The sequence below is a fragment of the Macaca mulatta genome, chromosome 8 (genome assembly GCF_049350105.2).
Source record: "Macaca mulatta isolate MMU2019108-1 chromosome 8, T2T-MMU8v2.0, whole genome shotgun sequence".
NCBI classification, from domain to species: domain Eukaryota; kingdom Metazoa; phylum Chordata; class Mammalia; order Primates; family Cercopithecidae; genus Macaca; species Macaca mulatta.
The window spans coordinates 113,457,001-113,483,364 of NC_133413.1; the positions used below are offsets into that span (position 1 = coordinate 113,457,001).

The 26,364-nt window shown below is 44.3% G+C and overlaps 1 protein-coding gene across 1 annotated transcript in view; it reads left to right on the top strand.

Moving 5' to 3' along the window:
- Positions 1–26,364, top strand: part of CTHRC1 (collagen triple helix repeat containing 1) — a 403,638-nt gene that overhangs the window by 119,955 nt on the left and 257,319 nt on the right. The gene's annotated exons all lie outside the window — the stretch shown is intronic.

Consider the following 26,364-nt stretch of genomic DNA (forward strand, 5'->3'; position numbering starts at 1 on the left):
CCTAAGTAAAGAAAGAAGGAATAAAATATCACAAAGCCTGCTATTATGATATACTTTATAACATGGGAATTTGTTTTATTCTCCTTAGCACAATTCAATTATTATAACTGACTTAAAAATATCCTTTGTATTAATCCTCATTAATTTATAATTACCATTTAATCCAGTGTTTTTCAAGCTGTAGACTAAGATTTATCAGGGGTTTGTGAAACCAGCATATGGAGTTTCCATCAGTACTTTCTTAACGAAAAAAGAAAAGAAAGAAAGAGACCAGGCATGGTGGCTCACCACGTCAAGGAGGCCAAGGTGGGAGGATCACTTGAGGCCAGGAGTCTGAGACCAGCCTGGGAAACATAGGGAGACTCTGTTTCTGCGAAAGTAAAAGTAAAAAAAAGTCGGCTGGCATGGTGATGTGTCCCTGTGGTCTGAGTTACTCAGAGGGGGAGATGGGAGGATTGCTTGAACCCAGGAGTTCGAGGCTGCAGTGAGCTGGGATCAAGTCACCGCATTCCATGTCTCAAAAGAAGAAGAGGAAGAAAAAAGGAAGTAAAGGAGGGAAGGAGGGAGAAGGAGGGAGTAAGACAGACCTCAGAGTAGAACAGAATAGAGTAAAACAAAAAGCATTAGTGTGCTATGCAAGCCATAAGGGCAAATACTGTTTTGCAAAACCTTGCGATGTAAAATGTATTTCTTGCTGTGGGCTGTGGCCCCCAAATTTTGAAACTCACAGGCAAACCATTTTCTGCTTGACTTTGTGAAGTGGCTAAACAAGACTGAATTTGTTCTTTCGTGTAGTTGTAGTATACATTATCTTGAAGAATCAAACACTGAAGAAAAAAAAAAAAACAAGCACTGCAGGTTTCTTCTTGTTCATTCTTGCCATTTTCTCATTAAGTTCCCCTTTGAAAAGCAGAACTAGGAAAGACTGCAAATGTTGATGGATAAACTTTTCTGCTCCTCCTTACCTGGGCTCATTAGCACAGTCAAGGAATCTCTCAAAGTGAGGCATTTAAGAGGCTTCTCCTGGTTTCCAAAGTGCACCATTCTTTTTAACTTAATGAAGAAACCAGCCAGCAACTAGATGATCCATCGAAAATTTCTTTTAGCCTAGATTTCCTATTGCAAAATATCAAAGAGATACATTTAGAATCATGAGTATTTCAGCTTTGTCAACAGAGAACCCAAAAGTCATATTATCATTTTTTTTAAAAGAATGGATGCCTTCTTTTACCCTCCATTTGCCTTTTTAAAAATCACTTTTAGGCTGGGCATGGTGGCTCACGCCTGTAATCCCAGCACTTTGGGAGGTCCAGGTGGGTGGGTCACTTAAGGCCAGGAGTTCGAGGCCAGCCTGGCCAACACAGTGAAACACCGTCTCTACTAAAAATAGAAAAAATTAGCCAGGCATAGTGGTGTGCGCCTGTAATCCCAGCTACTGGGGAGGCTGAGGCATGAGAATCGCTTGAACCCAGGAGGTGGAGGTTGTAGTGAGCCAAGATCATGTTACTGTACTCCAGCCTGGGCAACACAGTGAGACTCTGTCTCAAATAAAAAATAAAATAAAATAAATAAAATTCATTTTTATTTTTTATTTATTTATTTATTTTGGAAACAGAGTCTCGCTGTATTGCCCAGGCTGGAGTGCAGTGGTGTGATCTCTGCTCACTGCAAGCTCCGCCTCCCGAGTTCAACGGATTCTCCTGCCTCAGCCTCCTGAGTAGCTGGGACTACAGGCGTGTGCCACCATGCCCAGCTAATTTTTGCATTTTTTAAGTAGAGATGGGGTTTCACCATGTTGGCCAGGATGGTCTCAATCTCTTGACCTCATGATCCACCCACCTCGGCCTCCCAAAGTGCTGGGATTACAGGCGTGAGCCACTGCGCCCAGCCTGAAATGTACTTTTATATTCAAACAGTTAGTTCCAAATAGATCCTTTATTTTTATTTATGCATGATTCCCCCATTTTATTATTTGTATAAATGTATGGGTTACAAATGCAATTTTGTTACATGCATAAATTGTGTAGTGGTGACGTCAGGGCTTTTAGGGTATCCATTACTCAAATAATGCACATCGTACCCATTAAGTACCTTCTCATCATCCATGCCCCTCTCAACCCCTCACCCTTAGAAGTCATATTATCTAGATGGAGGAATTTAGAAAGTGGATTTTCTGAAGTCATGTTTTCTAGGATAAGGCATATATTAGCTTTGCTGTGCAGTGGTGCAGTTAAATTTATCCATGTAAACCTAGTGAATTGTATTAATCACATGGAATTTGTTTAATAAGAGAAGTTTCTGAGCTGAACACACCACATACGTTTAAACATGGAAACGTAACTGTCTCTTCTCTTCTTCTTTCCCTGATTCCAAGCACCTCACCTTACCCGTCCGCCCTTGAAGCTGGACCACATTAGCCGCTGAAGCATGTGCTCTTCATCAGGGCCTGGAGAAGCCTCAGTGTGAGGCAGTGAATAAGGCACTGAGACAATCTGGCTTCAATATGGCTAATGCCTAATTAATTTAGTTCTCCGTCATTCCTATTTTCCGCAAAAGAGAACAATTCAAATAATCCATAATCCCACATAATTATGTTATTGTTTTAATGTATTACATTATGTATGTCTGTATGTATGTAGTATGTGTGTGTATATACATATATATAGTGTGTGTGTATATATACCATAGTTGTGATTTTTAAAATGTCCTATTTGGTAATCTGTTTTCACTTATCTAGCACATTCTTATTTAGTGTGCCTGATTACCCACTTTTAATTTTAATGCAAGTGTTCAGGCTATTTCCTTTTAATAGAAAAGGAAATGGAACCAGATATAGATGATCCTGTTATTTAAATCTATATTTATCTATAGAAGCAGCGTGCCTGCTGACTTAGCTCTAAGAAACAGCGAGTCTTAAATAGAAAAGCAACAATCAGCTTTGCTTTATTTACTACTGAACTAAATTCCACCTACCAGAATTCTCAGAATCAAGTTCTATTTCCAGTCTACATTATTCCTTGGGCTATTCTATGTAGACTTGCAATGGGGAAATCAGTTCTGAATTCACACTTCACATGGTATTTTGCTGGTGATCATTCTGGTGGCAGGGCCTGAAGTGGCCATGAGCCTTTGATATTCTAGTATGATGTTTGGTTGTACGATGGGGTCTGCAGAGTGCCCCACTGTCTTGGCTTGAGGGGTAGCAAAGAGTTGAGTCCAGAGCAAATCCTCCAGCTAACCCTGTCCAAGGGCAAGGGTGAGATGTTTCCCTTCCCCGTGCCATCGCCCTGATGGGTTCTAGGGACCTCTTCTCCTCAAAGAGGCTTTATGCATGTCCTGCAACATTAAAAGTAAGTCAGAAAGGGACCAAGTCTTGGGCACAGGCAGGTGCCACTCTTGGAGGACGGTTAGTGGATGACAGACAACCTGTCAGAGAGGTCATGGCATATACTGATGGTTTTCTCCTTGGCAGAGTAGCTCCATATTCCTTTTCCATTCATCCCTGGGGGTGGCACTCACTTTTCCCTATAGAGACAGAATATGCCAGATATTCATAGGCTCTATTGCAGCTAGGAGAGGGCACATGTGACCCAGTTCTAACCAATAAGATGTAAGGGGAAGTCAGTTGAGAGTTTCTAGGAAAGATTTTCCTCCTTGCTAAAAGGAAAGATGCACAAGAATAGCACTCCTTCTCTGCCTTCTGGGGTTCTGTCTGTAGATGCAGTTACATGAGGGTGTGATGCTTGGAGCTATGGCAGCCACTTGCATCCATGAGGTAACAGCCTAAGAGAAAGCCCATCCCTCTGAGATAGCAGGAGATAGAGCCTGGGTTCTTTTTTTTTTTTTTTTTTTTTTTTTAGACAGAGTCTCTCTCTGTCGCCCAGGCTGGAGTGCAGTGGCGCGATCTTGGCTCACTGCAAGCTCCACCTCCTGGGTTCATGCCATTCTCCTGCCTCAGCCTCCTGAGTAGCTGGGACTACAGGCACCCACCACCGCGTCCAGCTAATTTTTTGTATTTTTAGTAGAGACAGGGTTTCACAGTGTTAGCCGGGATGGTCTCGATCTCCTGACCTCGTGATCTGCCCGCCTCGGTCTCCCAAAGTGCTGGGATTACAGGAGTGAGCCACAGCGCCCGGCCGAGCCTGGGTTCTTGATGACAGTAAGCTGCTGAACCAACCTTAAGACCTCTTTTTTAGGACTTCTTATGAGATAATTGTCTCTGTTAAGCTGTCTTTAGACAGAGGTGTTACTTGCAGCCAAAAGCATTGTAACAAGAAGTCAGTGGGAATGACCTTCAGAAAGCTCCCCCGCTCTGGTGGCATTTATGCCCACCAGGATGGAGGGTGAGGCTGCTGAGTCAGCTCCTGAACCCATGGCTCTTTCAGGAATAAGGTCCCCTTGTCTTGGGCTCCGTTAACCTCTCCCTTTCTCCCTTCATCCCTGTTGCCCTCCCAGTCCTTACCTGCAACAGCCTGGGAAATTTCTTTATTGTCTGAGGATATAGAAATCTGACCCATACTCATCATAATTTTTCTGTGCTCTGAATTTTCTCAGGGTCTAAGCTTTTGAAACTAAAAATAGACTCCTCTTTTTGAGGGCTTTGTTTTTGTTTTGAGGCAGAGTCTCACTCTGTTGCCCAGGATGGAGTGCAGTGGCACTATCTTGGCTCATTGAAACGTCTGCCTCTGGTTTCAAGCAGTTCTCCTGCCTCAGACTCCCAAGTAACTGGAATTACAGGCGCTTGCCACCATGCCCGGCTAATTTTTGTATTTTTGGTAGATACGGGGTTTCACCATGTTGGCTAAGCTGATCTCAAACTCTTGACCTCAGGTGATCTGCCCACCTCGGCCTCCCAAAGTGCTGGGATTATAGGTGTGAGCCACCACGCCCAGCCAATAGACACCTCTTTTTTTTTTTCCCCCTACCATAGCGTCTTTCAATTTGCAAAATATTCTAGATGCTTAAATGGGAAGAAAGCCAAGAGGATGTGTGTGTATACGTTGTAGTAGAGGACAGGGGTGGGGTGGGGGAAGGCTATGGTGGTGGTGACAGAGGATGTGGCAGATAGAGGAAGAAAAACACAGATCTCAGCTCACTGCAACCTCTACCTCCCAGGTTCAAGAGATTCTCCTGCCTCAGCTTCCCAAGTAGCTGGGATTATATGCACCCACCACCATGCCCAGTTAATTTTTGTATTTTTGGTAGAGGTGGGGTTTCGCAGTGTTGGACAAGGCTGGTCTTGAACTCCCGACCTCAAGTGATCTGCCAGCCTTGGCCTCCCATAGTGAAACTCTAGCCTTTTTAGAGATGCTTGTCATGAACATTCACAGTCTTAATATTCAGAGGAGGACATGAGTAAAATCACAAATAACATTTTAAAACTCTTAAACGTTGCCCCTTTGTGATCTGTCAAAAAGAAGTCATTTTCAAATCCAATAAATAGCTTTCATTTGCTCCAGTCATTAAAAAAATAATTTCAGAGCTTCTGTGTGCTAGGGTCTAGGTGCTAGGGATATAGCAGTATATGAGACAGAAAGAAATCCCTGCCATCAAGGAGTTTACAGTCTAGAGGGGCAAGGCAACTAACGAACAAATAAAGCAAAAGAGAGAAAGAGAGAGAGAGAGAGAGAGAGAGAGCCGGGAAGCACTAGAAGACGCTGGGGGAGGGACTGTCATTTTGAATAGGATGTCAGGTTTCCTGAGAAAGTGAGAGATCTGAGCAAAGAAGATAAGGAGGAAGCCATGAAGATACCTGGGATAGGAGCTCTGGGGCAGAGGGAACAGCAAGTGCAAATACTGAAGGCAGGAGACCTCCCGGCACGGATGAAAACAGTTTACATTGGTGTGGCTGGAATGGAGTGGGCAAGAGGAAATTAGGAGAGACCAGGTTTCCAGAGCTGATGGGCAGCCAGACTGAGGAGGGCCCTGCTTTGGGCAAGGGAAGCTTAGAAAAATGCCTCTTGGTTGACTTCCCTCTGAATGGCTGGCTAACTGGTGCCACATCCTATACTCTTGGTTGTCAGAGGTCCCAACTTGCCTCTGGGTTTATTCTACGCTGTAGCAGACAATTTTAAAGTCACCTGCACATCATGCAGCTGATGTGTGGGAATTTCTGAAGAAGTCTGAAAATTCAGACGGCATTCCCTCAGGCACTAGAAAACTGAATTTTGTTTTACTTCTTTTGTACTCCGTATCTGGCACATTTCTCTCTCTCTCTGTCTCTGTCCCTATCTCTCTCTGTGTCTCTGTCTCTTTTGAGACGGAGCCACTCTCTGTCACCAAGGCTGTAGTGTAGTGGCCCGATCTTGGCTTACTGCAGCCTGGACCTCCAGGGCTCAAGCGATCCTCCTACCTCAGCCTCCCGAGTAGCTGGAACCACAAGCACACACCACCACATCAGGTTAGTTTTTAATACAGACAGGGTCTCACTATGTTCCCCGGTCTGGTCTTGAACTCCTGGGCTCAAGCAATCCTCCTACCACAGCCTCCCAAAATGCTGGAGTTGCAGCCACCACTCCCCATCCTTCTGGCATATTTCTGTTCGTGATATTTCTCCTCCCAGAGGCAACAGTGACACTGAATATCTGATATATATATATTTATAAATATATGCTGTTGAAGATAAAAGGAAACCAAAGTTTGCATTTTAAAATCTTGGTGAAAAAATATGTCATCAAAAGTACATATTTATCATCAATCCTTTAAAAAGTACCACTTCGGTTGGCTTCTGTAGCCCCTTCTCCTTGCTGTGTGTTGATATGGAATCTCTGCTATCTGTGCGGAGGTCGCTGTGGGTAATTTTTGTTCTCTTGTGGAGGAACAGATTTAGCAGGAAACCCTGCTGCTTGCTACGTTGGTTCATCTCTCCCTTTGCATTTTGTCACGTTGGGTCTTTCCCCTGGTTGGTATGGTGGTGCAGCAGGGGGCTCTGGCTGCAGAAGGTAGGTTGAGGGCTGGGAGGAGGCCACACTGGGGAATTCTGCAGGTTTGATGGGAACAAAGGATAGAACTGAATTTCTTCTCCCATTGTCTAGTACTGACCCCGCCTGTAGTGCCTCTGAAATTTTGACCTGGTATAAAATCTTTGAATGAACAGGGATTCTGAAGGCCAGCCCGTTTCTGCCTTTATCATCCATACATGTGCCTCAGACTGTTCTTGGCAGATGGGGCAAAGGATTGAATAGTTCCACCATGTCAGTGTATTTGTTTTTCACAATCTCTCTGCTCAGTTAACATTTACTTAATTATTTGTACCATGTTCTAGTTAGAAATGCCCACCAGCTGCTCATCAACTACATTCCAAACCTTGGTGTTCTCGAAGGGAGATCTGAGTGTGCTGAGTGGGATGATCAAGTCAGTCATTCCTAAGTAGACATCTACTGAGTGCCTGCTGTGTGGGGGTCATTGTTAGCTGTAGGAGTTACAGAGAAAAGAAAATATTTTAACTCTGGAGAAGCTCATGGGTTTTTTTCTAGCACTATTGAAAGGACTCAAAAGATGGTTCATCCTTCAGCCCCAAGGTCCCTTTTGATACTTTCCTTGTGGATTGGGTCTTTTTTTTTTTTTTTTTTTTTTTTTTAAACGGAGTTTTGCTCTTGTTGCCCAGCCTGGAGTGCAATGGTGTGATCTCAGCTCACTGCAAACTCGCCTCCCAGGTTCAAACGATTCTTCTGCCTCAGTTTCCTGAGTAGCTGAGATTACAGGCATGCACCACCACACCCGGCTAATTTTGTATTTTTATAGAGTTGGGGTTTCTCCATGTTGGTCAGGCTGGTCTCAAACTCCCAACCTCAGGTGATCCGCCTGCCTCGGCCTCCCAAAGTGCTGGGATTACAGGCTTGGGCCACCGTGCCTGGCCGGATTGAGGATCTTTATGTCCTACTGGGGCCAGAGATTGGGCAGGCAGCTCCAGCTAGAGATGCTGATGATGATCTAGAAAGCAGTGAGGCTCAGAGAAGGCACGTGCCACCCCAGAGTCACCTGGTGGTCTGGTGAAGATGTTGGGGAGGGATCCCAGTCATTTCAGAAAAAAATATTTTGGAGACGCCTGAGTTTGGAAGTAGGAGAAAGCTTAATTGATGTGATGCAGGAACATCTCTGAGGAGATATGGAGGGCTTGAAGCCTGCAGATGTTCCAGAACAGAGAAAGCTCTCTCCTTTCCTTCCTCCTCTTACCTGGCATGCGTCCTCACCCCAGGGTCTGGAAGGAGTTCAGATGCTCTCCATTCTGGGGCCTGAGGACAGAACTCAAGAGTTAATCAATGTAATGTGCTTAGAACCATGCCTGGCACACAGTAAATGCTCTGTAAATGTCTGTTTATTGTTGTTATGCTATGATGATAACTGGTCCAAATTATCTAACCAGGCTTTTCATCTGAGTGTCTCATCAGCAGTGGGGTTGCTGGGCTGAATCCTATGCAGGCCACCTTTTGGCAGATGGCACATCTCTGCTGCAACCCTTGCCAGTACCATGTGACTAGATCCCTCTGCAGCCGCGATTAGTACTTACCTGGGAAGGGTAGGAGCTGGGGGAGGCTTGCAGGCCCCACCCTCCTTAGAGCAGGACAGGGGGTCACAATGAGATGCCTGCCATGGTCATTCTGGTTCTTTCCACATAGCAAAGAACCCCAAGACACATTTTGTACACAGGGCAGCAAGAGGATTCCAATCTCTTTGTGAGGAAGATGGAGGTTCTTATTTGGGAAAGGGGACTCTGGAATACTCAAGAAGTGTCAAGAAATCCCAACTTACCCCGCTGTTGGAGAGGATGCCCAGTAAATATGGAGTGGGCAGGTTTTCTCATGTCCCTGGTGGTGCGAGACCTGTTGGGTTATGACCTGATGGGTTAACCAATCCTCCCGAACCTCACCAGGATTCTTCCTAGAAGGTGCTCAAGAATTTATCTGGAAATTGGATTTAAAAAACAAAATAACAAAACAAAACCTCCCCAAAACAGGTAACTAGGGCTTCCCTGACAGCAGGGGGCTCCAGTCACCCACATGATAAATGTAAAGCAAACGTTTCCATTACAGATTTGTTTTGGTAGTGTGATTAGACGTTGAGTTTAAGATACATGCTTAAAATTCTTTTGCAGAGGAAATCTTAAGACTGCCATTATAGAAGCTGCCTAAAAAGTGAGACAAGAGTAATTACTTACAGTATCCAGTATCCACCAGGTATGTGGCATAATTATTAAAAATTCATAATATCGCTATCACCCACATTTCTAGAGGGTTTGCTAAGTGGCAGGCTCCATGCTAAGAAGCGCTTTACGGTCACCATCTCATTTAACTGTCGTAACAACGCTGTGATGGTACAACTCTAAGAAACTAGATGCAGCATCACTGTGGCCTGCCCAAAGTCACCTTCCTCAGCCCTGTCTGGCCCCAAAGCTGTGTTCTTAGAACTGCTAGGCCAGGCCTTACTGCCTAATGCCTGGAAAGTCACTCTTTTCCTTACGATTCGTGTTCTGGAAATCAGCCAAGCCCTTATAGGAAGACTCTTGTTTTGGATTTTGAGGAGCAGGGAGAGAATATGTATCATGATCTGAAATACAAGAGGGAAAAAAAGAAAATGGTCTGGCTTGTTCTGAAATCTGAAATTGAATGGAAGGTAGAATATTTTCAGCTAAAGTGGGTTTTTGTCTCCTGCTGAGGCATTTTCCCAGAGGTCCATGTTTTTAGACCCAAAGTCCTTTTTCCTCTCCTGTCACTTCAGGATTAGACCAGAAGGCAGGAAACTGGATTCTAGCCCAGGCTTCTCTCCTTAGCTTGGGTCAAATCCTTAGCCTCCTAGGATGTTCAGGAGTTTTATTTGCATGTAACGTGGGGATAGTCACACTGCCCCTTTCAGAGCTCAGGTTGGCCATGCTGAGTGTTGCACAAATGTGCTGTATCACTGTGGTCAGGACGACGCAGGCAAAGAATCTAGGCACTCTATATAGAAGATGCACGCAGACTTCCTTTTGAGGAGGGCCGGAGTGAGGGAATAGGCACGCTAGAGAGAGCAGAAAGCTTCACAGAGGTATATTTTTGGGACTGATGCAAAATTCCATGCCGTGACGTTCCAGTGACTCAGCCCAGTGGGTGGAAGTGATTTTAAATAATGACAGTATCATCATCTCCCTCCTCCTACAGTATCACACATCACCAAACACACACTCACCGGCCCCAGCTCTCCACAGGGCTAAAATGAATGGAGCCAACACATGTGGTTCTCTGAGCAACAGGGTAAGATAACACATTTATTGTGCAAATGCTTTCTCTTCCCCAGAAACCAAATCCAGGTAAACAAAGGGTGATTTTTAAAAAGTCACCTTGCACATCCTCAAATTTTAAACAGTCCTCTGGGAGTTAAGTGATTATAATTATAGCCACCACCATCAGGGAAGAGGCCACTTGAATTAATTAGAAAGGGAAGCCACCCAATTTCAGTTAAAAATATTTAAAAATTGGTAACATTTTAGGCAAAAACCGCGGTAATTGGACTGGGCAGCTTACAGATGCCTCTTTTCAGACAGAACAATAGGGGAATCAGCCCAGGACAGAGGGTGCAGGTCATGACCGGGTTTGGATCTAATAAGTGGGGTGCAGGGGGTGGCTCCTGGAACCAAAACAACGCCCGGCACAGTGGGGAGTCTTGTGTCCTCCCGCAACCCAGGGGCCTCCAGAGGGAAAGGGTCAGTTAAGGACGTTGCTGGGGCTTCTGAAGGAGTGCAGTGACCCCAACAGAAATCAAAGCCCCGGAGCCAGCAGTGGGGGAAACAGAAGAGTGGTTTCCTAGGAGGCGCCTCCTTGTGAATAAAAATGAATCGGAGATAGAAAAGGTTGGATCGGAAAGGAGAAGAAATGCTGGGTGGCATCCACTGTGGGAGCCAGAGGTTGCGGGGAGGCGGGCAGGGTTGGAGCCTTCAATTTTATCCTCACCTTTGCTCATCCCAGAGCCTAAGGCTCCAGATTGAGAGCTGGAACCATACGTGAGTTATTTTGTATGCATCATCTTAAGAATCAATCATCATGTACTGTAAGGACAAACACGAATTAAAAAATAAAAGGCTTAAGTCTCCCTGTTAAAGATAAGAGATTTCTCTCCCCTCCTTTTTCTTGGAACTTTTACTTTAGAAACCTTATCATTGTAAATTCTTTCTTCTCTCTTTGAAATGTATATAAACCCTTTTGAAGACTAGATTGGCATTTTTCAGCTTTATGACCTAGGAATGTCTTTCTCAAGGATCAGGAGGCCATCTCTTTGCAATGTAAGCATTAAGGGAGGTAGTATCCCTATGTCCCATTTTCTGAGGGAAGTGAGGGGCCTAACCTCAGTGGGCACCTCGCCCCAAGTTGCAAAACCACCTTCTCTCATAAAGATAGGGGACGTTGGCAGGGCGCAGTGTCTCACGCCTGTAATCCCAGCACGTTGGGAGGCCGAGGTAGGTGGATCACGAGGTCAGGAGTTCAAGACTAGTCTGGCCAACATGGTGAAACCCTGCCTCTACTAAAAAAATACAAAAATTAGCTGGGTATGGTGGCACGTGCCTATAATCCCAGCTACTCAGAAGGCTGAGGCGGGAGAATTGCTTGAACCAGGACCCGGGAGGCAGAGATAGCAATGAGCCAAGATTGCGCCACTGCACTCCAGCCTGGGCTACAGAGCAACACTCTCTCTCTCAAAAAAAAAAAAAAAGGGGGAGGGGGAGTTTGTTCATCCTCTGAGTAAAGTCAATTAGCTAACACAGGCAAATAGTTCTGTCAAGTCCTCTGATTTGACAACTAGTTATTGATGATCTTGAAAACATGTATGTATGGGTTATAGCTACTTGACTATATAAAGGGATGAGATTTCTTTCTGTCTTTGCAATCTCTCAGCAGACGGCCTGCAATGGGCACTACATTCTGGTTTAATGCTTATTCAATACTCAAAGTGTTTTTGTTTTCTATTACTTTTGTGGAGAGGATTTCTGGGTTGGGAGAAGATTTTGGTTGTGGTTGTATTTCCCCAACAGATCTTACCATATGTCTGTTCTGTGCCTGGCCTCCTGGACTCAATCCATATTTGTAAGTACAATGTATGTCACCTTGGCTTTTTATAGCTAAAGTTCTCTTAAAGGACCCAAACATTTCCCAAGAGATGATCTTAAAGCTTGGCGAAGTAAGAATCAGATATTATTATTTTCATTTTGTGGTGGTCCCAGAAGGTAAGGGGCTTGTCCAAGCTCATGTAATCTGGAGAAAAGCAAGAAATTGTTAAATCTCTGTACTGCAAGACACTCCATGCCTGCTGCCGTATCACCCATCCTGCAGCAACCCATGCCACGTGGATTTCCACTCTATTAGAATATTATAGTTTTCTTTTCTATCACCTGGAATATTCACCTTTCCCCCAAATCCCTGCTCCTGCTCTGTATCATCATATTTGATCCACTCCTAAGTATAATATGTGTGCAAGACAAAGGGGGGCACATGTCCCCAGAAAGACTTGTTCATTAATGTTCACAGCAGTTCTATTCACGATCGCCCCAACCTGGAAGCAACCCAAATGCCTATCATCAGGCCAGTGGCTGAACCAGCTGCGGCCTATTTATACAATGGAATACTTCTCAGCCACTCAAATAAACTACCTATACATACATGCAATAGTATTAGTGAATTTCAAAAGTATCATGCTGAGCTTAAAAAAAGCCAGATACAAAAGACTGCACATGAATCCATTTATGTAAATGTATGTAAAAGATTACTGGAGTCCATGTATGTAAAAGACTGTACATGTGCCCATTTATTAAAATTCTGTAACAGGCAAACTAAGCTATAGTGATGGGAAGCAGCTCAGTGGTTGACCAGGGTGGGAGTGAGAGAGACTGACTGCACATGGACACAAGAACACTTTATGGGATGGCAGAAATGTTCTCTCTCTTGGTTAGGGTGGAGGATGCACACATGTATCATTTGTCAAAACTCAAAATGTGCACATAAATTGGATATCTTAGTCTGTTCAGGCTGCTCTCCCCAAATATCACAAATTGGGTGGCTTATTGACAACAGAAATTGACTTCTCACAGTTCTGGAGGCTGGAAGTACAAAATCAGGGTGCCAGCACGATCAGGTTCTGATGAGCACCCTCTTGACAACTTCTCACCAAGTCCTCTCATGGTGGACTAGATAGGGGAGCTCTCTGGGGTCTTTTTAACAAGGGCATTAATCCCACTCATGAAAGCTCCGCCTTCATGATTGAATCGCCTCCCAAAGGCCCCACCTCCTAACACCATCACACTGGGGCTTAGGTCTCCACATACCAATTTTGGAGGGAACACAAATATTTAGTCCATAGCAATGGGCATAGTTGATTGTATGTAAGTTATGAGTCTATAAAGCTTATTCAACAAACAATTACACAGTTTTGTCTATGCACAAAATTTTAACTAAAAAAATGCAGTTTACTTTCTCAGCCAAGGTGACCTGGTTCACAGATGACAGGAGATCGACCTTTCTGCAGAGTGCTCTGCATGCATCACAAGGGTTGCCCCTAGCCCCTCCCCAATCTCTGAAAAGATGCAGACAGAGGGCTGGTCATCATAACCTGCAGCTGGGAGTGGTGTGTTCCCAGAGTTCTTCTCCCAGGAAAGCCTGCACTGTCAGGAGAATCACATGCAGCCCACAGCTGGCGGGCTTTGTAATGAATCATGATGCTTTTATAGGAAAGAAAGGGCTGTGATTCATACGTGTCATCGTTGATGGGAATATTAAGGGCTCCCTTCTCCTAGGGGAAAAATAGAAAACTCTCTCTTTAAATATTTCATTTCTTTCAAAACAAAAAGTCACTTCAGCTCCTCCCCACTGATTCATTTGAGAGAAAAGCTATCAGGCCCTGTATTTGGTTGAGGCAAGTCCTTTCTCAGAACAAGATAGTGCCATGTGTAGGAGAATCACCTAACTCTTGTCGGTGTTTATCAGATGTGGAGAGAATACCTGCTTCTCTCTTTGTCATGTGACCCATCGATCCTGCTGATCTCGTGCCATCAGCTGAGGGGTGACTGGGTTTCCCACCCACAACAAGGGTTCAGGCAGGGGCCATGGGCCTGAATTGTAATTCAGTGTTTTGAAACAGCACAGTTACTAGAGGCTGGGAAGGAAGTGGGATAAAGAAGCATTGGTGAATAGGTGCAAATATGCAGTTAGACAGGAGGAATACGTCTAATGTTTGATAGCACAGTAGGTGACTGTAGTTAACAACAATGTATCATGCATGTCAAAATAGCTAGCAGAGAAGATTTGAAATGCTCCCAACACAAAAAATTGATAAATACTCAAGGTGATGGATATCCCAAATGTCCTGATTTGATCATTACACATCGTGTATATGTTTCCAAATACCTATGTACCCTGTAAATATGTACAAATACCATGTATCATTTAAAAAATGAAAAAAATAAAATAGACATCATGAAGTCAGCAGATATCAGAATGGGATCTGAGAGAGATTTTAAAAGAGGCCTTTGTACACAAATCAGATTTCTATTTACCTTAAGTGTGGGCTTCCTTGAAGTCTCAAGGAAAGAAAGTGAACCACACTAGCATTTCTCAGTCCAGAAATCATGGGCTGGCAAATGATCTAATTTCTTTCTAGTAACTCCAGAAGCAAGGGAGCTGAGAAGAGGATTGGAGGGCCTGAGGCAGAGGGGACTGTGTGGTTGCTAACATGGGTCTCATGAGCCTGAGGAGCTGCTACTGGGGACAACTTGAGGCCCACTAACGTCACCCTCTACCTTGCCATCAACAAGTCCCTCTTGGTTTTGGAAACCTCGAGTCTATGAAGCCAGTGAAGCCTCCTGAACCACTTCAGAGTGGTTGGGTTTACATTAACAACCAAACCCATCACCCCATCCCCGGGAGTTTAAGACAGAGGCCAAGGGGACTGAAGAAAGAAAGAAAGGAAATAGAATAAAGACAAGAGTCAGCTCAAAAGCTTCCCCTTTCCTGGAATTAATGGCAGCCCCAAATTATTCTCATCTGTATTAAAAATTGTTAGGTAATTAATGTGTACATCTCTCCTGAAGCAGATGTCATGTAAGACACTAGGAAAACTGAGACCTAGTCCTTACTCTCAAAGAGCTCCCGGCTCAGTAGGGGAAGCTGATACAGAAACCCGATCGCATCATTCAATGTTTTAGAAACAGTAACAGTGATAACAGGCTGGTGGGGTGGAGATGTGTAGAGAAAACAGAGACAGCATCCATGGTTCCAGACATCCTGATGACCACAATAATAATGGTTTACATTTATTAAATGCTTACTCTGTACCAGACATTGTGGTAGGTTTTTACAGCATATCTTCCCTTTGCCTTCCAACAACTCTGTAGAGGAAGCAGTATCATCATCTTCAGGGTCACCCTGATGGCAGAGCCCACCCTACTCTGGTGGCCCTGGGAGTAACAGGCATCCATTCAGGAAGGACTGTCCTTTCACCAACACCACCCATGGCTGACAGCCAGCATGGTTCATTTCTAGGTGTGCTTGGCCCTGGAGTTCAGCTGATCCTGCTCTAGCTATTTGGGCTGGCGTTGAACTTTGAGGTGGCCCAGGGAGAGGGAAAGCTGACGCAGAGGCTGAGACCTCAGTAATGAAACGAGCGGTCAGGGAAGTGGGGGTGGATTTACAGACAAAGGCAGTGGTTTTAGGGTTGAATTGTGTCTTCCCCAAAAGATAAGTTGACATTCTAACCACCTGACTCTCTGCAGGATCAGACCTTATTTAAAAATAAGATTGTTGAAGATGACTTTAGGTCATATTGGAGTAAGGGAGGCTTTTAATCCAATATAGCTGGTATTCTCCTAAAAAGAGGCGAAAGACACACAGAGAGATGACCACGTGAGAATGAAAGCAGACGAGAGTGATGCCGCGACAAGCCAAGGGACACCCAGCATTGCCTGTTGTTGCCAGATGCTAGGAGAGAGGCATGGAACAGACTCTCCCTCAGAAGGAACCACCCCAGCTGACACTTTGATTTCCTATACCTCCAGAACCAGGAGAGATTGATTTCTGTTTTAAGTGCCCAATTTCTGGCTCTAGGATGCTAATCGTAAACGCCAGCATGAGAAAGGGCTTGGTGTGTCTGAAGAAAGATCAGAAGGCAGGCGTGGCTGGCAGTGTGAGTGAGATGGGAGGGCCTCCACGACCCCTCTGGCTGGGTTGTGGGCCGCTGTGGTCAGCATGCCTGTCACTGCCCCCTCGTGGCCACCATGGGATACTCCAAGCTGCACACTGGCCTTTGGCCGCAGAAAGAACATTCAGATTGAGTCAAGAGAGCTGGGTTCAGCCTACCCCTCTATTTCTAGTTAGGTAACTCGCATTGCCACTTTGCTCCTCTGTCACGTGGGAGGAGGATTATGACATCTGGCCCATCCATCTCTCAGGGTGTGAGTGGGGAGCAGGGGAAACTGTGTTTGGATGCTTACTGTGAATCATTTCTACCAGGATGTTAGGTGCAACTTCTCCTGTTATTCCACAGTTTCAGCAGAGACCCCAGAGGGAAAGAAAAATAACTGCTTATCTATGCAGGACTCACTAAAAGATTATAAAATCCATTTTCAGACTTTTGGCTCCTTATATGCCTGGCGACTACACAAGAAGAGGCTGGGGGGACAGAGCAAGGGACAGGCAGAGGGGAGTTCTTTAGAATGAGAGCTGTTGGAGGGATGAGGCAGGAGCGTCTCACCGTGCCCCCTTCCTGTCCCCACCACCACCCCACAACAAGCCTCGTGAGATTTTGAGGCTTCAAAACAACCCTCAGGGAGCTTGACAGGTGCACTGGGGAGTTGGAGGGACAAAAGGACTCATACTTGAGCCACATTTCAAACCCTAAAGGCCAAGCCCTGTTAGAGTGGCCTATGGTGGCAGGATGAGGAGAGGGGGCGTGCAGTGAGCTGCACTCACAGCCACAGGGCGCAGGAGGGTGCTTTCCACGGCTGGATGAGGACCCCACAGAAGAGAGCAGGCGCTGAGTTATCTTGAATGGGACTCTGCCCCAAAGAACCATCTAGAAGGCAAGGTGATCCCAGCAGAGTGACTCAGAGGTGAGTGGACCTCAGAAGTCAGAGGCTGGGGGAGTCATACATACATGACACAACTTGAGGAGCATCATCGGAGACCTCCAAGAAACCTACAGGAGTCCACATGGGAGCGAGTGAGCATGAGGTGTGCCATGCCCAGGGCACTGATTCCAGAAAACACCTGCAGTTATCAAAAACTGCGCTGGAACTTTCTGCCCCTTATCCACATCTCCAAATTTGGAGGTGCCAGAAAGTATTTGAGCAAGATAAGGAAACAGAGAGAAGCCCCCAGGCTTCTTCTTCCCTATGTTGGGTTTTTGAGCCCGAATCGGTTCTGAGTTTTAAAGTGGATGTGGGATTATAGCTTTGGTAGTCGACCAAAATATCTCATAGTAGAATGAACTATCCCAGTTTTATGGGACCTCATTCTGCCCTATTCTGGACTTTCCAGTATCTGAAAAAGAAGACCCTTCATTAATAAATGGGATGACTGGAAAAGCTATGGGACCTTTCTGAGAATTCATCCAGGTGCAGGGAAAACAATTTGAGAGAAGTTGCTCAAAGAGGTAGAGGTCAGAAAGAGTCAAGACTTTTTCTGTTTGTACCATACTGAGTATTACTCTCTCAACAAAGAAGTGTGGTTAGGTAAATGTTAGCCTTGGAATCTTCTTTCCCGGAAATAAAAGGATCAACATGCCCCACTCTCCTTATTGTATAGCCCAGTGAACATTTACTTAAGGGAACTAGCCAGTGAATATTTACTTAAGGCAAATGTTTTAAACAGTTATCAAATATGGAGTATTAGAAGTCATTGTTGTCTTTTGTTAATTTTATTTAGATTGAATCATGATTTAGCAATAAAAATGCAAGTCTCCACTTAAGAAATGCTATTTGCCTTCAAAGAAGGAAATGAGACTACTTCTTAAGTTGTGCTTTGCTATGATGTTGTTGAATTGAGACGATTGGAAGCGATTATGATTAAGATATCAGTGTCATATGTTGTATAGGTTTGTAGGCACTTTGAAATGAATAGGAATGCATTGTCATAAAATATTATTAGCACAGCTGTATAGTTTACAAAGAATCCGATGTATACTGAGTACCACAAATTCTAGTGCTTGAATCTCATAATACTGCTGTTGGCATTTGTCAGAACTTCTTTGGTTAAGAGTAAAAGGAACGCAATTTAAACTAGCTTGAGCTGAAAAAGAATGCATTGGTTCATATAATTGGGAAGTGTCTAGAGGTGAATTTGCTTTCAGATATGGCTGAATATAGGGTTGCCTCTCTGTGTCTCAGCTCTGCTAATTATGTTTCCCTTCATTTCAACAAACTTTCCTCTAACAGTGGGCAAGATGTCTCTTGGTCCTTTTTGATTCCCGTGTTTCCTTCTTCCCAGCTCAGCAAACACAGTAGAAGGGAGGCTTGTTTCAGCAGAGTCCACAGAGCTATAAATCCCAGAGGCAATTCCACCCCTGAACCAACATCTTTGGCCAAGAGATGGGAAGCCCTTATTGGCCAGCTTGAGTGGTGTGGCCATCTCTGTAGTGGGAGGCTGGTGCACAATGATCTACAGTCCCATGAGGACCTCACAGAATGGGCAAAGGTCCCCAAGGGGAACCAGCAGAAGGGGATGGAATAGAGTGCCACCTCAGCCAATACAAGCCCATTTTTCCCTTTGTTCACAGAATTGGCACTTTCTTGCCTGGAATTGGAATTGAAATGACATCCCTTCACTGTGAACCACTATTCTTCCCATTCACTGAGTTAGTCGGCCTGTCTGAGACCAAATCATGCAACTACTGGCCTAGAGAAAGAAACTACTTGGAGTATGTGTAGTTTTCTTCCCAAAGCAGCAGGGCTTTATTTTTTAACCTATCTATCCATTTGTTTATTAATTATGTACATACATTTGCATTTGGAGAGGATTCAAGGCATCTTACAACAGCACAAATATGATATAATCAGTAAGATGAGGGCTAAAAACAGCAAATACCAAGTAAGAAGGGTATCAGAGAGATAATTGTCTAAAAGAGTCTAAGTTAAGCATGGCTACTTGCAGTTCTGCTTCTGATATTGGCAAAATAAGCTCTCATTGGACCAACCCTCCCACAAATTGTACCTATAAACTCTGGACAATCAATACTTCGAAGATGGAAATAGCATGGGGTGAGTTTTTTTGTTTTGTTTTATTTTCATGGCTTTTCAGCTAAAGCCAGGCCTCATCGTACCACATGGTAGATAGCTAAAATGCCAATCCAAAAGCTACAATCCTTCCGGCCTGAAGAATCAGATGATAACATTCAGGGCAACCACAACTCCTGGAAAGTGAAAGAGGGAAATCCAGACATGGAAAGAGCCAGAGAGCCCCAAATTCCTTATATTTTGGCCAACTCTCTGACTAACCATTAAATCATGCATACATAGTGCAGATTTCAAGCAACCCAGTGAACTGAGATTTGAGCTGCACCCCGAGAGGCAGAGTTTGCAGCTGGAATCCAACCAAGTTAATTCCCTGCTAAAAGAAAATCAACCTTCACTGGAGGAATATGGCAGAATCCAGACTCTGCACAGCCCAACATTCACAATGTCCATGATACCATCCCAAATAACTCAACACACTAAGAAATAGGAAAATGTGCCACATTCTCAAGAAAAAAAGATAATTAATGGAGGTTGATTTGGATCTGACCTAGATGTTGGAATGAGCAGGCTCACAAAAGCTTAAAATAATTTTCAAAGCAGGTATTATAATTACACTAAATGATACAAAAGAAAATATGTTGTGATGACTTACAAAAGAGCAAATCTCAGCAGAGAAATAGAACAATAAAAAGAACCAAATGAAAATTATAGAACTGAAACAAATATATACTTGAAATAAATTAAGTCATTAATGGGCTTAATAGCAAAATGGAGATGAAAGAGGGAAAAGTCAGTGAATTTAAAGATAGCCTAGTAAAAGTTATCATATCTGAAGGTGGGTACTTTCACTTAGCAAAGTGTAGCCCTAAGTTTACTGTCCACCAAAGCACAGAGGGAAATCAAGTGGGTTGTCAACTGAGCTGCTCACCTGAAGAGTTGTGACATTATGTTGTAAGAGGCTCTGACAGCCAGCACCTGCATATCCTGAGACACACCTTGGGCCAATTATTAATCTCTTTTCCCTCCACTCCAACACCCTTCTATTCTCTGCTCTGTGATGCTGGGGTGGATATTCTGCAAACTGCGTTTCTTTTTTGCCAGCTAATTCCTTGTTAGGTTCTGCCAGCTACTTCTTTGTTAGATTCTGCCACTTGGGCAATAGAGGGAGATTGCAAGACTGAAGGACTGCTTTCTGTTTGTTTGTCATTCTGTTTGCATTTCCTCTATAGCCCCTTCCCTACAGTTGTAAGTGGTCTGGTCTCCAGTTTCTTCCAACACGCTCCCTCTAGAGGTACCAGCACCTGCTGAGCAGTACAGTGGCTTCTTCTTAGAGGTCTGTTGTGCCATTCGTATAGGTCTGTTTTTTAAGCATTTAATTTCTGACAACTTCAAACTCTTTTCTTTGTTCCCTCAACCTTAGAAATGAGAGCTGCTTCCTGCATTCATGATCTCTGTGTAATCTCAGTTTTTCTTTTGCAATTTTCAGTCCTCTAATTCTTGTTTTAAATTTTCTGTTAAAACAAGTCCTGGGGTTTCTATTTTCCTGACTTACCCCCAACTGATCTATATCCCTTTTTATTGACTGATATAGATCTCTGATTACCATATGTATGGCTGGCAGTGGAAAAAATTTGAAGAACAAAGTTTGTTCTTGGATCCAAGATACCTCCTTTCAGAGCCCCGATGCCCAGATATCCACCACAAGTATGCAAGGTTCCAGGCTCCTGCCAGCCCTAGATCCCTTCCATTCCATCACTCACACCCCTAGGGACTGCATTTTGATTGGTAGCAATAAGTGGTCATGGATTTTTGTGAGATAAACTAGTTCCCTAATATGCAAGCTAAAGTATTTCCCTCCCATATAACCTACTTCCTTGGCTTAGATAAACATACTTCTTAGAAAGGCCTTTATGGAATGTCAAAAATGGAGGAAATCTCAGATGTAGTAGCTAACCCATGGTTTTCATGCAGTAGACATAGCCAAAGCCATCTCCTCCTCTGTTCACATGTAGAAACTTGGGTGCTTGGATGTTCCTTCTTCCTTTGACACCTTCTTATCTGGGCCACTGGGAAAGTTAAAGGAGCTCAGGTGTGAAAAAACAAAACAACAACAACAACATAAACCCAGGAGTTTCACAGACGCTATTTGTTAGAAATACAGCAAATTATTTGTAGCTGGTTACAGATAAATTAGTCTAATTTTCTCAAGTAGTCAGTTGAAATACAATTTTCTAAGCTTTGCTTTGAGTAATTGAATGTAATTTGAATTAGGGGTTGTATGTAACTCTTGCATGTTTGATAATCAACAACTATCCCCACTTCTTCTCTCTATAGAAAAGAAAGGATTTTAATTTCTGTGACTTTCAGATCACATGCCTTATGTATATTTCCATGCTCAGAAATACGCTCCTAACCCTGCCATTTAACCAACCAATCCAATGCTTTAAGATACTTCAAGATAATACAAGCAAGTCATAAGGCATATGACTCAGTAAATGGTAACTATAAAAATACTGTGTCCTATCGTATTTTCCAAAAATGGTCTTAATAATATTTCCCCCCACCCCCCACATATTCTTTTGAAACCTTGACACATCTCCACCAAGAGGGAGAGTCTATGTCCCCTCCCCTTGAAACTGGATGGGCTTTTGTGACTGTCTTCCCTGATGGAGTGTGAAGAAAGTGATATCTGAGACTTCTGATGCTTGGGCATCAAAGGTGATATTGTGCCTGCCTTCATGCTGGACAGTCTTCATTGCAAAATGACATAGAGATAGAGAGAGTTGCTGGAGAAATCCGGCGGTTCCAGCCATCAGCTATTTGAGGCTTCTCATCCTAGGTGCAGACACACCAGTGACCCTCCAGATGATTCTAGCCCCAGTCACCATCTGACTGTAACTGCTTGAGAGAGAGAACCCCTAGACTCACGAGGTAAAAACAAATTATTGTTATTGTTTGAAGCCACTAAGTTTTGGGCTGATTTGTTATGTAGCACTGGCTAACGGATACAATATTTAATGTTTGGCAGGTATTGATGATGAGTCACTTACTATGTTAAATGCTTTGCAGGGATTACCTCATTTAATTCCGATTATCCCAGAGGTAAGCATTTTTATCCACCCTGAGAGAAGTTAAGTGATCTGTCCAATGTCACACAACAGTCAATCTGATATTTCAATCCAGACAGTTGGACTCTAGAGCCCCAAGCACACAACCACTAAGCCCTACCACATGCAGCGCTGCCCGTATTCATTGCTTTTCTGCTGGGTAACAGCATCGCCTCTGACCCTGGCACACCCATTGCTCTGTCCTCCAGCAGCAGAGAAGCATGGTGGGTGAGCAGACAGGTGCCAGCAAGGCCATATGGATCCAGCCAATGCTGAACCCCAATATTATCACTTTATTCCTTTGGCTTTAAGACTATGTGTTGTGTTTTTTAAAAAGTACTCAGTGGTGGTGCTGGTGGTGGATGGAGACATGCTATGTCATATTGCCCATTTGCACTTGGTAAGGATGAGTTTGTAGGACGTCTTCCTATTGGAAGATTTTAATGACATCTGGGGAAAGGAGAGGGAAAGAAAAAGAAAGAAAGAAGAAAAAAGAGAGGGAGGGAAGGAGGAAGGAGGAAGGGAGGGAGGGAGGAAGGAAGGAAGGAAGGAAGGAAGGAAGGAAGGAAGGAAGGAAGGAAGGAAGGGAGGGAGGGAGGGAGGGAGGGAGGGAGGGAAGGAAGGAAGGAGGGAAGGAAGGAAGGAAGGAAAATGGTGAAAACACGGAACAGACACCCAGAAGGGAAAGGGTTTGGAGGAGGTCAAGGTGCCAGAGGCAAGCATCCATTTGTGTATGATGCATTTTCATTCATTCATTCATTCATTCATTCATTCATTCATTCATTGTCATTCAAACATTGTGTTGAATGTCCACTTCATGCTGGGCCCTGCGTGGAATGCTGGTGATGGATCTACCCTTTAGCAAAGGTTAAGTCCTACTCTAGTTCACACATACAAATAGAGCTGCACACAATGTATAATGGGAGCACTTACTCCTCAATAGGCAGACAGATCAGAGAAGGATTCCCAGAAGAGGTGACAGCTGAGCTGAGGCTTAAAGGATAACACAGTTAACCAAGCCACAGGTGGTGAGTGTCAGGCCAGGAAACATCACGAGCAAGGGCATAGGATAGGATGCATGGGAGCAGGAACACTTTTGAGCTGCTGGAGGTAAAATGCAAGTTGGGAAGCACCGAGAGATGAGCCTGGCTTGGAGGTGGCAGACAGGGCCTTGGTGGTCATCATCACAGAGTTGGGGTTTTGTCTTGTGAGTGATGTGGAGCCACTCAAGGGTCTTCTGGGGACTGTGAGAGACATACGTCACCAGCTCTTCCTCTTTCTTCTGCCAAACTCTTCCCTGCACGTTGAAGACCAACCCTTAAAATGAAATTTGTTCAAATTCCAGTGTCAAAATCAGAGAGGAGAATGTTCTATCAGAGCGAGGAAACCTTTCTCACCATGTCTGCAACCCTTTTTTTTTTTTTTTAGACGGAGTCTCGCTCTGCCACCCAGGCTGGAGTGCAGTGGCCGGATCTCAGCTCACTGCAAGCTCCACCTCCCGGGTTCACGCCATTCTCCTGCCTCAGCCTCCCAAGTAGCTGGGACTACAGGCACCCGCCACCTCGCCCGGCTAGTTTTTTGTATTTTTTAGTAGAGACGGGGTTTCACCGTGTCAGCCAGGATGGTCTCGATCTCCTGACCTCGTGATCCGCCCGTCTCGGCCTCCCAAAGTGCTGGGATTACAGGCTTGAGCCACCGCGCCCGGCCTATGTCTGCAACCCTTATTCCGTGAGGTCAATACACCCAGCTGCATGGTCTTCGGCAGAGGTGTTACTGCGGTCATCCACAGCACGCTTCTAGGGGCAGGACTTAATTGACTTTAACAGCAGCTAAATGCTCAGCTAAGAAGAGAAGTAATGGGCCGGGCGCCGTGGCTCACGCCTGTAATCCTAGCACTTTGGGAGGCCGAGGTGGCCGGATAATGAGGTCAGGAGTTCAAGACCAGCCTGGCCAACATAGTGAAAGCCTATCTCTACTAAAAATACAAAAAATTAGCTGGGCGTGGTGGTGGGTGCCTGTAATCCCAGCTACTCAGGAGGCTGAGGCAGGAGAATCGCTTGAACCCGGGAGGTAGAGGTTGCAGTGAGCTGAGATCATGCCATTGCACTCCAGCCTGGGTGACAGTGTGAGACTCTGTCTCAAAAAAAAAAACAAAAAACAAACAAACAAAAAAAACACAGAGAAGTTATGGAAAACCATGATGCTGCAGTGAAATGAAATCAGGCTGCTCTGTGTTAGGCTGAGATGTGGAGACCCGTCTCCAGAGTCAGTCACACACCAACAGAGGGCCCCTATTCTTGTCTTGAAAAATATATTAGTAAAAAAAGGAAATAAGACCAAGAAAAATAAGGCTGCTATTATTTGAATCATTTAGGAAAAAAGAAAACCTTTCTAGAACTGACAGAAGATGCTGATGAACACCCTGCCCCCATACTTATCAGTCTGTATTGGCATTTGCTGTGTAACACACCTTTCTTTCCTACTAGAAACAGTTTCTCCAGTTCAGGATAGATGTCTTATTTATCAACTCCCAAAACTGTCCCATCTTTGAATTCCTTTGACACTTAATGCCCAAGTTACTCATTTGGCACTTATGTTACCTTGTATGGTCTATTGTATTTTTATTCTGTTTATACATACTGACTCTTGAACTAGACTACAAACTCCTTCAAGGTAGGAGCCTTGCTTTGAACATTTTCTGTCCCCATTGTTATTTGTTGAAAACAAGGCATGCCAAGGAAGGTGCTAGGGGCTGGATGTGGGATAAGAGACCCTGGCCCACCTTCGGGGATTCATAGTCTGGGGAATTTCCTCAGGCTGGCCACAAAACCTATGAGACAATCCTGCTTTCCTGCTGAACTTGGACCTGGGACGGAGTGGGGATGGGTGAGACTGGAGCTGCTGCAGCAGGGTGCCTCCAATGCCTATAAACTTCCCTTTGGCTCTCATCAGTCTGGGCTGAATTTTCTATCAACCAATAGAAAATACAGACAGGTATTATGAGAGAGGGTGTTAGGAAATCCCATGCAATTATTACACATGTCACAAATGTGTGGGTGCATGTGCATGTGTGCGTGTGTGACAGACAGAGAGAGGAAGTGCACTAGGAGGAAATGCCATCTGAACTGAATCTTGAAAGACCAACAGGAGTTAACCAAAGATGTTTCTGAGAGAGTAGCAGGTCTGTGCTTGCATCCTGATGTCAGAGTCAGAGAAATTCCAGAAGCCTTCAGGGCCTCGGCACTCTCTCCCAATGCCCTCAAACTTCTGTTGAGGGCAAACTCTTTCAGAAGATGATGGATGTGCAGAAGAAAATCATCTTCTGAGAATAAAATTGCTCTAGTTTCTGCATTGCTGGTTTTCTCTGAGCCTTTAATATGCTGATAGGCACCCAACAACAGAATCCTTTGTTGGCAGAGCACAAATTACCCTCTCTCTGTTGAACAGTTTTAGAAAGTTTATGAAGCACTTTTCAATGAGGCGCGGAGTAATAAATGATTCAGCAACACTTAAGTCCTGCCACCCTAGGCCTAACTGGTTACACTGTCATGAAAATTTACAAATTACGTGGTACCAAAGACAATATAAATGCAATCTATTGGGTAAACAATTGCATGATGGATTACTGTAAACTTATCAATAGTTATTGCATAATTCAGTCTTTATTTTTGCATATGAAAGGCTCTCACTCAAGCATTATTCTGTATCTCATTGGAATACAGTATAGATGGCCTGGATCAGTGCAATGTGCAACAAGAGGACTGTATCGTCTCAGTTAGCAAAAACCTTGAAGAGATGAACCCATTTCAGAGACCCAGCAAGGGATCACCTGCATATACAGGCAGCAGCAGAAACAGGAATTTGGGATTTTATCCTGAAGGTAGTGGAAGCTTTTGGAGGTTCTTAACCAGGTGAATGCAATGATCGGGTGTATTTTAGAAAGCTCATTCACAGGGAGAGAGGATTTGAAGCGGGGTTGTTACTAGAGACGAAGAAACTAGTTAGGAAGTTATTTCAGATATTGAGGGAGACATAATTCAGGGGCTAAGCTAAGGAAGTGACAATAGGAAT